The following is a 12,580-nucleotide window of genomic DNA, read 5'->3' on the forward strand; positions in this document are numbered from 1 at the left end:
AAATATAGCCAACTCAAAGAATGGGTTTAAATTAATTAATCTACTAAAAGATAAAAGAATAAAGAAGGAAGAAGAAACAGGGGGTTCGGTTAAAGAGATAGCGGTGGAAAAGAGATTGCCACAGATTAATCCCCTTGACAAATGCGATAACTAGGCAATGATTCAAGATTTTCTTCTTGGACCATGGTGAACACCTACGGAGGGTTTGATAACGTACATCCTTGCCTAGGTCTCAGAGCGGGCTCAGCCCCTTCCCTAATGTGTGCCCTAGCTAGACAAGTAGAGATTACCCTCTAGACAGTGAATAGATCTAAGGTTGAATAGCAACTTAAAATGCAATGGCAACCAATGGGAGATATAGCAATGAAAAGTCAATGCTCACGTAGCTATCAGCAAGTCCCTTATTAGGCTAGTAACAGACAAACATCAAAGCAAGCAACATAGGGAAATATAAGCGATATGAACAAAAGGTAAACCACAAGGAAAATCAAGAATCAATATCACTAAAATCAAAGCATTAGAAGTCAAGGTTTATAATCTAGGGCACCGAAAGATGGTTAGCCCCTCATAGTCTTACAAATAATCATAGGAAAGCAATGAGAGAAATAGAAATTGTCCATTAAACTCCTTTCTTGGTTCACAATCATGTTGGAGAAGGCTTAACAATGGTTATCACTGATAGTCCTCCTTTTCCATGCTTGGCTCCACTCGAGATCCGGACTTAACAGTGTCGACGGCTACCCTAACCCGTGCCTCCAGAAAAAAGAGAAGAAAGATTCTTTCTAAATCTAACTTTAGGGCTTAAATAACCCTTTTCCCAATATTAGCACGTCCATGCTAAAAGATAAAAGAATCTACTAAAAGATAAAAGAATCTACTAAAAGATAAAAGAATAGAGAAGGAAGAAGAAACAGGGGGGTTTGGTTAAAGAGATAGCGGTGGAAAAGACATTGCCACGGATTAATCCCCTTGACAAATGTGATAACTAGGCAATAATTCAAAAGTTTCTTCTTGGACCATGGTGAACATCTACGGACGGTTTGATAATGTACATCCTTGCCTAGGGCTCGGAGCAGGCTCAACCCCTTCCCTAATGTGTGCCCTAGCTAGACAAGTAGAGATTACCCTCTAGACAGTGAATAGATCTAAGGTTGAATAGCAACTTAATATGCAATGGCAACCAATTTGAGAAACAACAATGAAAAATCAATGCTCACACAGCTATCGGCAAGTCCCTCATTAGGCTAGTAACAGATAAACATTAAAGCAAGCAACACAAGAAAATATAAGTAATATGAACATAATGTTGACCACAAGGAAAATCAAGAATCAATATCACTAAAATCAAAGCATTAGAAGTCAAGGTTCATAATCTGGGGCACCAAAAGAAGGTTAGCCCCTCATAGTCTTACAAATAATCACAGGAAAGCAATGAGAGAAATCGAAACTGTCTATTAAACTCCTTTATTGGTTCACAATCATGTTGGAGAAGGCTTAACAATGGTTATCACTAACAATCCTTCTTTTCCATGCTTGCTCTACTCGAGATCTGGACTTAACGGTGCCGATGGCTGGCCTAACCCGTGCCTCCAGAAAAGAGAGAAGAAAGATTCTTTCAAAATCTAACTTTAGAGCTTAAATAACCCTTTCGCAATATTAGCACGGCCATGCTGATGGTCGTGTTAATGACCGTGCTTAGCTCTAGATCCTGGGGATTGATTTCAGCACAAAACCAGTAATCACACGGCGGTAAGCACGCTCATGCTTACTGTCTGTGCTTGGAGAGCATGCTCATGCTCAGAGCATATTGACCATGCTGATATTCTTGTATGATGTCTAGTAAACTGCACATGGATATGCACGTCCGTGATTACCAACCGTGTTCCCTCAGCACGATGGTGCTAGGGGCAATGAAATCGTGCTTCTTAGTTATGTGTATACTCCAGTAAAATACATGGGGGTTCAGCATACCCGTGGTTTCGACCATGCTTCCGAGCATTGGTGTGCTTTGGACCTGCTTATCTTAACTCTTGTATCAATGCAGTTTTGTGATGAGTGCAATTCATATCGTGTTTTATTTACTCTCAATTCATTCTTTTGCTTGCCTTTTAGCATGTTTTGGATATATTCGATGCTATTCTGTTATATTTGTTCATGTTGCAGGAATTTAAGGTTTAAAACATTTAGGAGTGAAATCAAGGAAAAAATAAGCAAGAATGTAGGTTTTATCTAAGTGTCCAAGCCAAGCACGGACAGAGCACGATCGTGCTCTCCCACATAATTTTCTTTAGTTGACACTTAGCTGATTTACTGAGAAAATCTCATAGAAGAGCACAATCTATGCACGACCATGCTATGATCCTGTTGATCCCAAAAATTCTTTTTTAACTCCCAGATCTAGGGTTTCTCATCATCTTTTGTTTGAAAGTTTTCTTCTCCACTTGGAAAGCGCTGATAAAGATGATGATCAAGCTTCACTGCACCATCTAAGGGGATCAAGGTCGTGTTGGAGACACAAGGGAAGTGGTGTTAGCTTATCCATAAAGCTTTTGAAGCTCAACTAAGAATATTTTGTAAAAGGAGATGTCATGATTTCTCATCTTAATGCATTCATTCATTCATTCATGAGGGGCTAACTGTTCCATGGTGCTCTGGGATGTTGAACTATGTTGCTCTATGTACTTTGACCATTTGTTTTCAATGTCTACAAAGTTCTAATGCATTCTTGTTTTTATTCATGTGTTTACATAACTTTGTGTGCTTAATTTGCATAGTTGCTTGTGTAAAACTTGGCGTGCATGGATTATCGCAGTTGTAATTGCCTAGTGTAGTTGCAAAATTTGACGTGTATAAAGCCCATAGTTATACTTGTAAAACTTGGCGTATTTAATAGCTGTAGATGCAACATTGTTTTAGTGCACTTGCAAGGATCTTAGGATGTATTTGGTAGACATTAGAAGCAAGCCAGTACACTAAAGCACATAGGGATTGTCCTAGGCCATTGCTCTCTTGTTGTTAAAAACTCGATCCTAGTCTACTTGATAGCTTCACCTTTATCTTTTTACTCTCGTTTAGTGATTCTTTCTACCAACCAATTCTTGACCTACTATACATTAGAAGAGTAATTAATACTAGAAGTCTAGTTCTTAAGGTTTGACAACCCTACCCCTCTCGGGGTAACACTTTATTACTTGTTATGATTTGTACACTTGCTAAGAATATCCCTGTGACTAATAAACAAAAACTAAAATCTACTTTTCTAAGAATATCACTTGTATCTTGCTAGAGGCCATCAGTATCAATTTTAGTTTTACCCTTACTATTAACTTGGGGAGCTACTTTGGTTCTCCTATTATTTACATAAGGGTTATTAAGTAAACTTCCAAGAGTATTGATAAATGCATAACTAAACATATTTTCATATGATTTTATACAATTAATTAGCATGAATTGTGGCATTTATTTGGAAGATGATGTTTAACATAGTGTAAAAATTGGTTCTAGGTCATGGGTAATGCATATTGGATAGGAGGGAGCTAAAAGAAGCAATATCAAACTAAAACAAGGAAGAAAAACCTCTCTCAGCATTATGAACAAGAGAGCAGGCTAGACAAAATAACTTATGACCACAATTTATGATCATAAGCCTCATCCAGAGAACCTTGCAGGCATGCTTATACCCTTAAGTAAAATCATAACTATTAGACAGCGGGTCATACGGGCAGGACTAATGCTCATAATTCGAGGTATAAGGTTCATCCAGAGGAGTTTGAGATGAAGATATTCACCCCTAAAGGAGGTTGTATGCACAGTCTAGAGAAGTTTATGGTCTAATACTAATAGCCATAAGTTGTACCGTAACACCAAGATAGAAGACCTTACAGGAGGCACTTACGGCCAAAGTATACCCTTAAGGTAACAAACCTATCATTTTCAGCTCCTTATGGCCTTATTCTTATGCCCGTAAGTTACTAGTAAGGAGTTAGGTATAAAAACTTCTATTGAAGCTTTTTGGGGAGAATTTTGGCAATCAAGCAAAGGGAGAGAGGAGAAAGAATCTCAAGCCTTTCTCTAGCAACCCAATGTCTTGGAGGGCTTCATCTATGCTCTAGGGCATCATTGGAGCCATCACGGTGAGTTCTCAATGGCCTTTTCAAAAGATTGGTGGAAGATTCGCCGGCACTCTGAGGTGGTAAAGTATGGAGGGAGTTCTAAAACTTCATTTACTTTCTTTGCATTGATTGGATTATATGATTGTTCTTTTCTAATAGAGAACTAAATTTCATAGTGTTTAGCCATGGATAGAACCTAGGGTTTACTTTTTATTAATATTGATTATGGACTTTGAAGCTTATATTTAATCTTTTACAATATGGTGATGTTGAATTCAATTGTTCATTATTATTTATCTTGAAATCTATTGTAGCAAAAACTGAGAGTTCATGATTGATGTACTTGTTTGACAAATTTGAAAGATCCACGTAGTATAAATATACCATAATTGAAGGGAATCATGAGTCCGATTAGAAATAGGGCACTTCAGGATTAAGATTTTTCACCTCGTGGTTCTTCAAAGTGAGTTGACATAGACTAATTGCAATGCAATTATAGAGAGCAAGTATTAAAAAGAGATTCCAATCTAGCTTGTATAAGATTAGGGTCAATAGCCTCAAGAGAGAGATAGGTTGCTCATTGAATCTGTATATTATCTAGATAGAGTTCACTGAGTGTAATGCAGTTATAGGGTAGTCAGTATCAATGCCATATGGGGCTAGTTATTGTTTACCTTGAGAATGGGAAAATATGATTTAGGAATTCTTTTGGTTCAATTGTATTATAAAATCTTGTGCAACCTTATTTGGGACTCAATCAAACTTTAAGGGAAGTCTATGCCCAAACATTCTTCGTGCATTCTTGATTTATTACAATTTTACTTCTGTTACAGTTCTTAGTTTTTGTTTTAGATTTGACACCCACAATTTCATTTAGGCTAATTGACATCTTGAGAATAAGTACTAGTACTCTCTAGTTACTCGTGGATAAATAACCCCGCTTTTTAGCATCCTATATTACTTAATCAGCACTTGTACTTGTGCTTCATAGGCAAGGTTGTCAAAATCTTGAGTTGACTCGTAAAATCAGATTTTACAATTTTACATATGAAAATGTGTTGAATTAGGCACAAACTTGTAAATATGTAAAATCAGATAAACTCGCATGTAAAATTAGTAAAATCAATAGAATCGGTCCGATTCTACCGATCTTGAAAATTCACCAAAATTCATATTTTTACACTAGTTAATTTTATCACTATATAAAATACATATTCCAAGGTATTTGGATGGTCATGATTATGTTTATGATAAAATAAAACCCTATCTAATGTTCAAAACTTTAAAAAAGTCCAACCCTTGCCTTTCATTATGAGTGTTGCAGGAGCTCATCTTCCATTCCAAATATTTCTCCCTCTTTCTTCTTCTCCTGATTTACATTTTGAATATTTATCTCCATCTCCGAATCAATGTCATAGCTTACCGGTTGGGTATTTCATTCTCTAAATGTAAATCTTCCAATTGCCTCTCTCCATCTTCATTTATATTTTGAGTAATTTGAACCATTGTATTATCATTATCTTTATAGATTGTTTTTTTATATCTTTTAACTATCTAATTGTATTTTTTTTTAATAATTGTATTGATTTCTTATTCTTCTTTAGTTTTTGCTTCAATTATGGATTGACAACATTGCACACAAGGTGTTCGACAAAATTTCTCAAAGAAAAACAAAACTAGTGGTAAGTTTTATTCAATGTTTTGATTGAAATTAAGCATGTATTGATCATCTTAATCCAAAATCCAAAGAAATGAGAATGAGATTGGCTTTGTATATAAGAATTATTAGTTAGGAACCTTGCACACTTGTTCTATGATGTACTATGAGAATGAAATTAATGTTGCAACACTTGTACATATACATTAATACCAATTTTTAATAATTAATAAGATCTTATGATTGTACAATCCGATCTTACAATATGATTTTATGGACCCCTTTTCTATCCTAGTTAAAAAAATGATTTTGGCAACCTTGTTCATAGGTGAAATTAGTTCCTATCAAGTTTTTGGCACTATTGTTGGGGAATTTCAAAATATCAGGAACATTTCTTTTATTTTGCCAAATCAGCCAATTTCCTTTCTTTTGTTTCCTATTCTTTTATTTTATTTTTTTTGTTTTACTCATTCTGATTTGTGTATTGTTGTCAATTTTCAATGCATGACAAGGGGCAAGTCATCAAGGATAGTGGAAGATGATGTCAATGTCGAACAATTGATTGGAACATGATTGTGGACATCATTTTTGAGTGAGATAGGTTCGATAGTAGTAAGAGTAAAATTAGATCATTTTGGTGCAATGGTAAAATCGGGATATCCTCAAAGAACCTTATCTGACTATGCTAAGCCATTGTTGAATGGATCCCAATCCAGCATACAGACCCCATATGGTAGCCAACAACTTTGAATTAAAGCTCACCTTTGTTCAAATGGTTTAGGTTTAATTGCCGCACAGGTCCCTATAATTCTGTACTTTATACTTTTTTAGTCCTTCTAATATTTTTAGGTACAATTAAAGTCCTCATATTTTGTCGAAATTTGGTCGTTCTAGTCCACTGCAATATTTTTAGGTACAATTAAGACCATGCAATTTACACTTGCCATCTACACCATGGACTAGAATGACCCAACTTGACTAAATATAAAGACTTAATTGTACCTAAAAATATTACAAGGACTAAAAAGGCAAAAAGTACACAATTACATGGATTAAACCAATGGTTTACCAGCCGGTTCAATTTTGCGGGCTCTTAGATGAAGATCCCACTTGTCCTATTGGATGACTCTAGGAGGTGTAATATGCATAAGATGAACAGAGTCTTAGATGAAAAGAAAAAGCTAAACTATAGCTCTAAGTATTTTCCAGGGCATTTATCACCACGTGGGAGTAGTTAGTCAAAGCATTTCTTGCTCAATATTTTCCTCAGGATGAACTACAAATCTATGGAAAGAGATCATTTCATTTACTCAAATCAATGTTGAGTCATTGTTCGAAACATGGGAGAGGTTGAAGGACCTTTTGAGGAGATGTCCACATCATAACCTCCACAAGTGGATAAAAGTTCAGATTTTTTTTTTCAGAGTCTCAATCAAAGCAACAGCTAGTTAATTGATTCAACAAAAGGACTATCACTTGGTAGTAAGACCCTCAAAGCAGCTAAGCATCAAAAGGAGTATCACTTGGTAGCCATGAAACAACTACCAAATGGAATTCACGAGGGAAGTCAATGTCCAAAGCATCCGGGGTGTTGGAAGTCAGTGAAGTAACAACACTAGTCGCCCCCCTAGAATCTTTGAGAAAGAAGATTGACAGTTTGTATCTTCCAAAACCTGTGACATTCATGGCTTGTGAGAAATGTGGGGGTGGACATATGGTTAATGATTGCTCGATTGTTGGAGTAGCGGATGGACCTAAATAGCAGGTGGACTTCTGGAGTCTATGTGAGAAGGAGTTCTTACAATGGTTACAAGAGGGAATTTTACGGTATCTTGGAGGATATCACCCAATTATAAATGTCACTAGTTTGACATAGAAAAAGGGATTTAAGTTTATCCTTGTCATGGCCTTGTTGAAATTAAAAACAAATCAATCCTTCTTAATAATGAACCATTTGTGTTAGCTAATCAAGTGATAAACCCTATTCCCTAATCTAAATCTAACCCTTTGGTCCAGGCGAAAGACCCCTAGTCTTAATTAAGCCCCATCACTAAGGATTACTGCAACGCTTCACTCTGTCGCTTGAGCAACTAAGCCCCATCGGAGTTCCTCTCTTAGCACTTCACTCTATTGTGACCGCAAAAAACTCTTGGAACACGGAGGTAGGATAAATCACACCAGAAGGGAAAGGAGGACGTCTCGCTACCTCTCGACTCACCCTCTCAAGCCTCTCCAATCTAGCTTTGTCTAACCCTCATGGTGTGTCACTCATCCACATGGATTACCAAGATGGATTTCTCAACCCTAGTGTCATTCTAAGGGAAAATCACTTCAACAAGCATTCAAGATTGGAACTCAATTAGAACATCAATTAAAGAAAACATAATGAAAAGGTCAATGAAACAAAATCATCCTAGGGTTTACAAGTCCACTCATCCACTAGGGGTTTAGCTCTCCATGGAGCAAGATACAATCAATAATGAAATCAAAAGTAAAAATATGCAATCCATAAGTAAAACCCCCTTGTAGTCCATATCAATGGTCTTATGGAGTAGCCTCGTCTTCTCCAAAGGTTTCTCCGTTAAGCCTAGGGCACACCTCATCCAATCGATGCCGATGAAAGCTCCCCCAATAACTATCTTCCGAAGGAACACAGTGTTGAAGGCCATATAACCACTCCAAAAACCTTGTCAAAGCCTCTCCAAACCCTAGCTGTGACCGCCTTCAAAGTTGGGGAGAAGATGGGAAAAAGATTGGAAAATGATCGCTCAAAACACCACAAGTCGCAACTTAAATAGGGCTGGAATCGGGCATCCACACGGGCGTGTGAAATTTTCACACGCCTGTGTGACTCTCTAGGAATCAAAATTTTAGCGCTGTAAACAGTAACTGCTACAGTATTTTGCTACACCGCTTCGCCAAAATGCTCCCGAATCCACACTTTTTATCGAGGTCACATCAATGGGCACACATCCATGCGGTAGATCGCGTTGCATCTTCAATAAAATCACATTTGACAAAGATCTTGCTAGTATTGCACAAGTTAGAACACATGAGCGTGACTGTTTTTGTGCCCCTCCAATTTGCTTGTTCACTCTATCAAGATGGAGGTTGGCACACACTTACATGTCTTTGAGCACAAATTGTATCATCACGTTTGTTCACTCCAAGATTTTATCAATAAATTGCATTCACGATCTACTTTTGCTTTCTTTCTCTCATAATTGTCTCCACAACCCTACAAGCGCAAAAGAACACAAATACACATGTTTAAGGGATAAAATCTGAGAAAAGTAATGCTCAATGTAAGAAAATAATACTTCATATTACTAATGCACAAGCACTTATCAAAAATATTTTAAAAGCATTGATAAAATTCTAAACTGTTTCAAGTCCCCATGTTAACAAAATTTATGATATATTTTTGGTAAGTAATTATTAATTAATATATTTTAAAAATTAATAATATTATTATATACTAATAATATTACAAGTTCAAAAAAATTTAAGTGGCCGCTATTAAAGAGATAGAAAACTTCAAACAATATTGCTTTGTGTAATTTTTATTCAAAAATAATATAGGACATTATAAGGCCTTGAATGAGGTGTAGTAAGGGCTCATAAAGTAAAGTAAGGGGAGAGAAGTGAAGACATCAATTCATACCTTGTAATGATTTTACAATTTTTTTTTTTGTTTGTTTTGTACTCAAGCAAAACAAATAACAAAAAATTTTATGATGTGTTCATTAAATATAAAAAAAATAACAATTACAAATAGATGTGTTCTTATTTGCATATCAAACAAACATTAACATTTTCAGCCACTTGTGTTATCATCAAACAACCTCATATGCTGCACTTTTATATCTATACAAATAAAACATATATATGTATATATATATATATATATATGTTTTGTTGTCCCTGATTTTACAATATGAGAGAAGTGAGTTTGAATATCTAAGTGAGGGCACATTTATGGAAGTATGAGTATTGGTTATGGGTAGGTGATTCTAACACCTAAATATGTAAACAAGCCAGATGTGATAATATCTTCAAGAACCAGAGAGCAAATTTTATTTGGATTGCTTGCAAAGCAATTGATCATGTCCAGGAATCAGAGTCTTCTCCTTTGGATCAAATGGGGAAAAGGTTTTATATCCTAAACAGACCTTTCATTGGGTCTTATGGCTTATACTTTGCAGCTTTTGGGTCCTTCGAACCAGGTTTCAGTGAGTGCAGGCTTTGTCCTTATTGATGCTAATTTTTCCATTTTATTTGCAGGCTGCTGTCAGGTTATCAATAATTCGAACACAGATGTGGAGATCAAAGCTATAACAATGGCGCTTCATTGTGCTAAGATGGATAACATCAATATTTCTAGGATTTTTGTTAGTTCGGTGGAGCTCACAAAAGTCTTGGAAGATGGCACCAGTATTAATACTTGGATTTCAAATGGAGCTGTGGCTAATCTTCAACAACTTATCCTTCAGTTGAGCAATTATCATTTGGGTTGTATCCCTAGGAACTAGAATCACATTGCTTTTGCTCTGGCTGCTCAGGGTGCCAATCAAATTCCCTTATCCTTGTTTCACATTGGAATGGAGAAACCTCATTGGTTGATGAAGCTCACCCATAATTAGAGCTGTCAAAATGGGCCTTACCCATCGGGCTGGCCCACCCCGCCAACAAAAATTGGTGAGTTGGGTTGGACTTTTATAGGCCCTGTTTGGAAGCGGGCCGAAATGGGTCAGCCCGTTTGGGTTTGGGTTATGGGCGGGCGGGCGGGGCTGGCTTTTGGAGGGCTAGCCCGCCCCTCTAATTTACTAAAAAAAAAATTTTTTTTAAATATTAAATGAATTGAAAATTTGAAATTCACTAATTCATCAACCACAACCAGCCCTCTTTCTCAATTCTCACAAATCTCACCCTAACTCATCAGCCCTTCACCCATCGCCAACCAGGTCTGCCACGTCTCCGGTCTCCACCCTTCATTGGCACCATCACCGGCATCGTCTCCCTTTCAATCAAAGTCCGAACCCCACTTCTCCTCATCTCTCTCTCTCTCTCTCTTTCTTTCTATCACTCTCTCTTTCTCAAATGACTGGCTTTCTAAGACTCTAACAGACCTCTCTCTCATAGGACAATCAATAGGAGGAGATCAAAGAAACTACTTAAATCCATTTTATTCAATCTTGCACTTGAGGTACTTCCTTGATTCCTTCTTTTCCAAGTATGACCTCAATCCTTTACAGGGAATGCTTCAAGCTTTTGTCTTTAGGCTTCTTTCTTTAGTTTTCTTATTATATGTACATATATGGAGACTGGAGAGGTGGTTGTGGACATGATGATTGATGGTTGGTGGAAGAGGATTTTTTGGTCAACGATGATTTATTTGTGGGTTATTTGGTGTTTGTTCATCCACATTGTAAGATTCACTGCATTGAATTATCCCTTATTGATTGAATAAATCTCAAACTAAATCCTATATTCACAACCAAATGGCAATTTAATACTTATTTGTATTAGAATCTCATAAATTGCAATATTATCCTTTGATTTTTCCCTTATCTATTAAGCATCGTTGATTACCACTTGGATTTGGATGAATCTCCACCTAATTTTATTGTGTGAGTTTGGGTTTTTGATAAGCCATAATAACAAGACCACCTGTCAACTCTAGTTTTAATTCCTTGGTTTTAATCTTTTAGTTTTTGGGAAAATTTATGAAAAGTTTGGTTTTTGATCGAGTTTTGGTGAAATTTCATAGTTTGTGTGAGTTTTTGATGGGAAACGAATTTATGGTAATTTTCTTTTAATGATATTTACTGCTATGCCTAAAAGGCTAAAAGGAGAGATTTCCTTCTTTTTTTTTTGAAAAAATGGTTGTTTCTAACAAAATAAAATGAAAATTATTAGTTTTGATTTGCTATCAAATTCCCATAATTCCATGCTTTTCAATTTTTTTATTTAATTTTTATATCTTGCAATAATTAAATACATAATTTTGAATCTTATTTTGCAGAACATTTTGATGGCTAAACATAGAAAAGAAATTGATTAAATACATAATTTTGAAGAAGAATGTGTGTCTTTATTAATGAGTCTCTCTAGGTCTTGACCTGATCTATGCACAAAAAGTTCCCATTCAAGGAGATTTTGTTTTTTTTAAAAAAAAAAAAAAATTGTTTATGGGGTTCTTGAATCTTGTTGATCATATAATTTAGAAACCTGGAGAATTTTTAATAAGTTCAAAAAGTTCCAAAAGCTAGATGACATATCTAAAAACATCAATCTCAATATTTATTTATTTTTAATAAAGTAAGAGGATGTGTTATTATCCGTCAACATGGTTAATTTTGATTTGAATGAAATGTGCATGTTGATGAAGGTGTCAGGTGTGGGACAAGCAACCTCCTGGTCTAATTTGATTAGCCATAGCCCACACACACACACACACACACACACACACACACACACACACACACACACATATATACAAGTATATGTATCTTATCATTGTGAAAGATTTAATTATTATATCGTATTGTTTTATCATTTCTTATATTTTTCATATATATTTGCAGGATAAATTAAAATCATGGAGTCCGCCTCTTTGAATCAAAGTGTGAACTTAGATGAAGAAGAATTGGAAAGCACTAAATCGGGTAAGGAGACAAGTAAAAATGCGAAAGAATTTTCTGATGTTTGGAACTTTTTTATAAAGAAGGGGGTGGATCAAGATGGCATACAAATAGCAAAATGCAAGGGATGCAAGAAAGAATACAAATGTGGGGGTAAAAGGTATGGG

At 35.9% G+C, this 12,580-nt stretch overlaps 1 long non-coding RNA gene and 1 other non-coding gene across 2 annotated transcripts; one reads left to right on the forward strand and one right to left on the reverse strand.

Annotated features, from left to right (window-relative positions):
• Window positions 1-7,050: 7,050 nt before the first annotated feature.
• LOC120259739 lies at window positions 7,051-7,157 on the reverse strand. The gene has a single exon (XR_005536292.1). It is a non-coding gene; the product is annotated as a small nucleolar RNA R71 (small nucleolar RNA).
• A 3,611-nt stretch (window positions 7,158-10,768) lies between these two features.
• LOC120258409 lies at window positions 10,769-12,378 on the forward strand. The gene is made up of 3 exons (XR_005535988.1): window positions 10,769-10,801; window positions 10,912-10,975; window positions 12,357-12,378. It is a non-coding gene; the product is annotated as an uncharacterized LOC120258409 (long non-coding RNA).
• The last annotated feature ends 202 nt before the right edge of the window (window positions 12,379-12,580 follow it).

This window comes from Dioscorea cayenensis, chromosome 4 (assembly GCF_009730915.1).
Source record: "Dioscorea cayenensis subsp. rotundata cultivar TDr96_F1 chromosome 4, TDr96_F1_v2_PseudoChromosome.rev07_lg8_w22 25.fasta, whole genome shotgun sequence".
Classification (NCBI taxonomy): domain Eukaryota; kingdom Viridiplantae; phylum Streptophyta; class Magnoliopsida; order Dioscoreales; family Dioscoreaceae; genus Dioscorea; species Dioscorea cayenensis.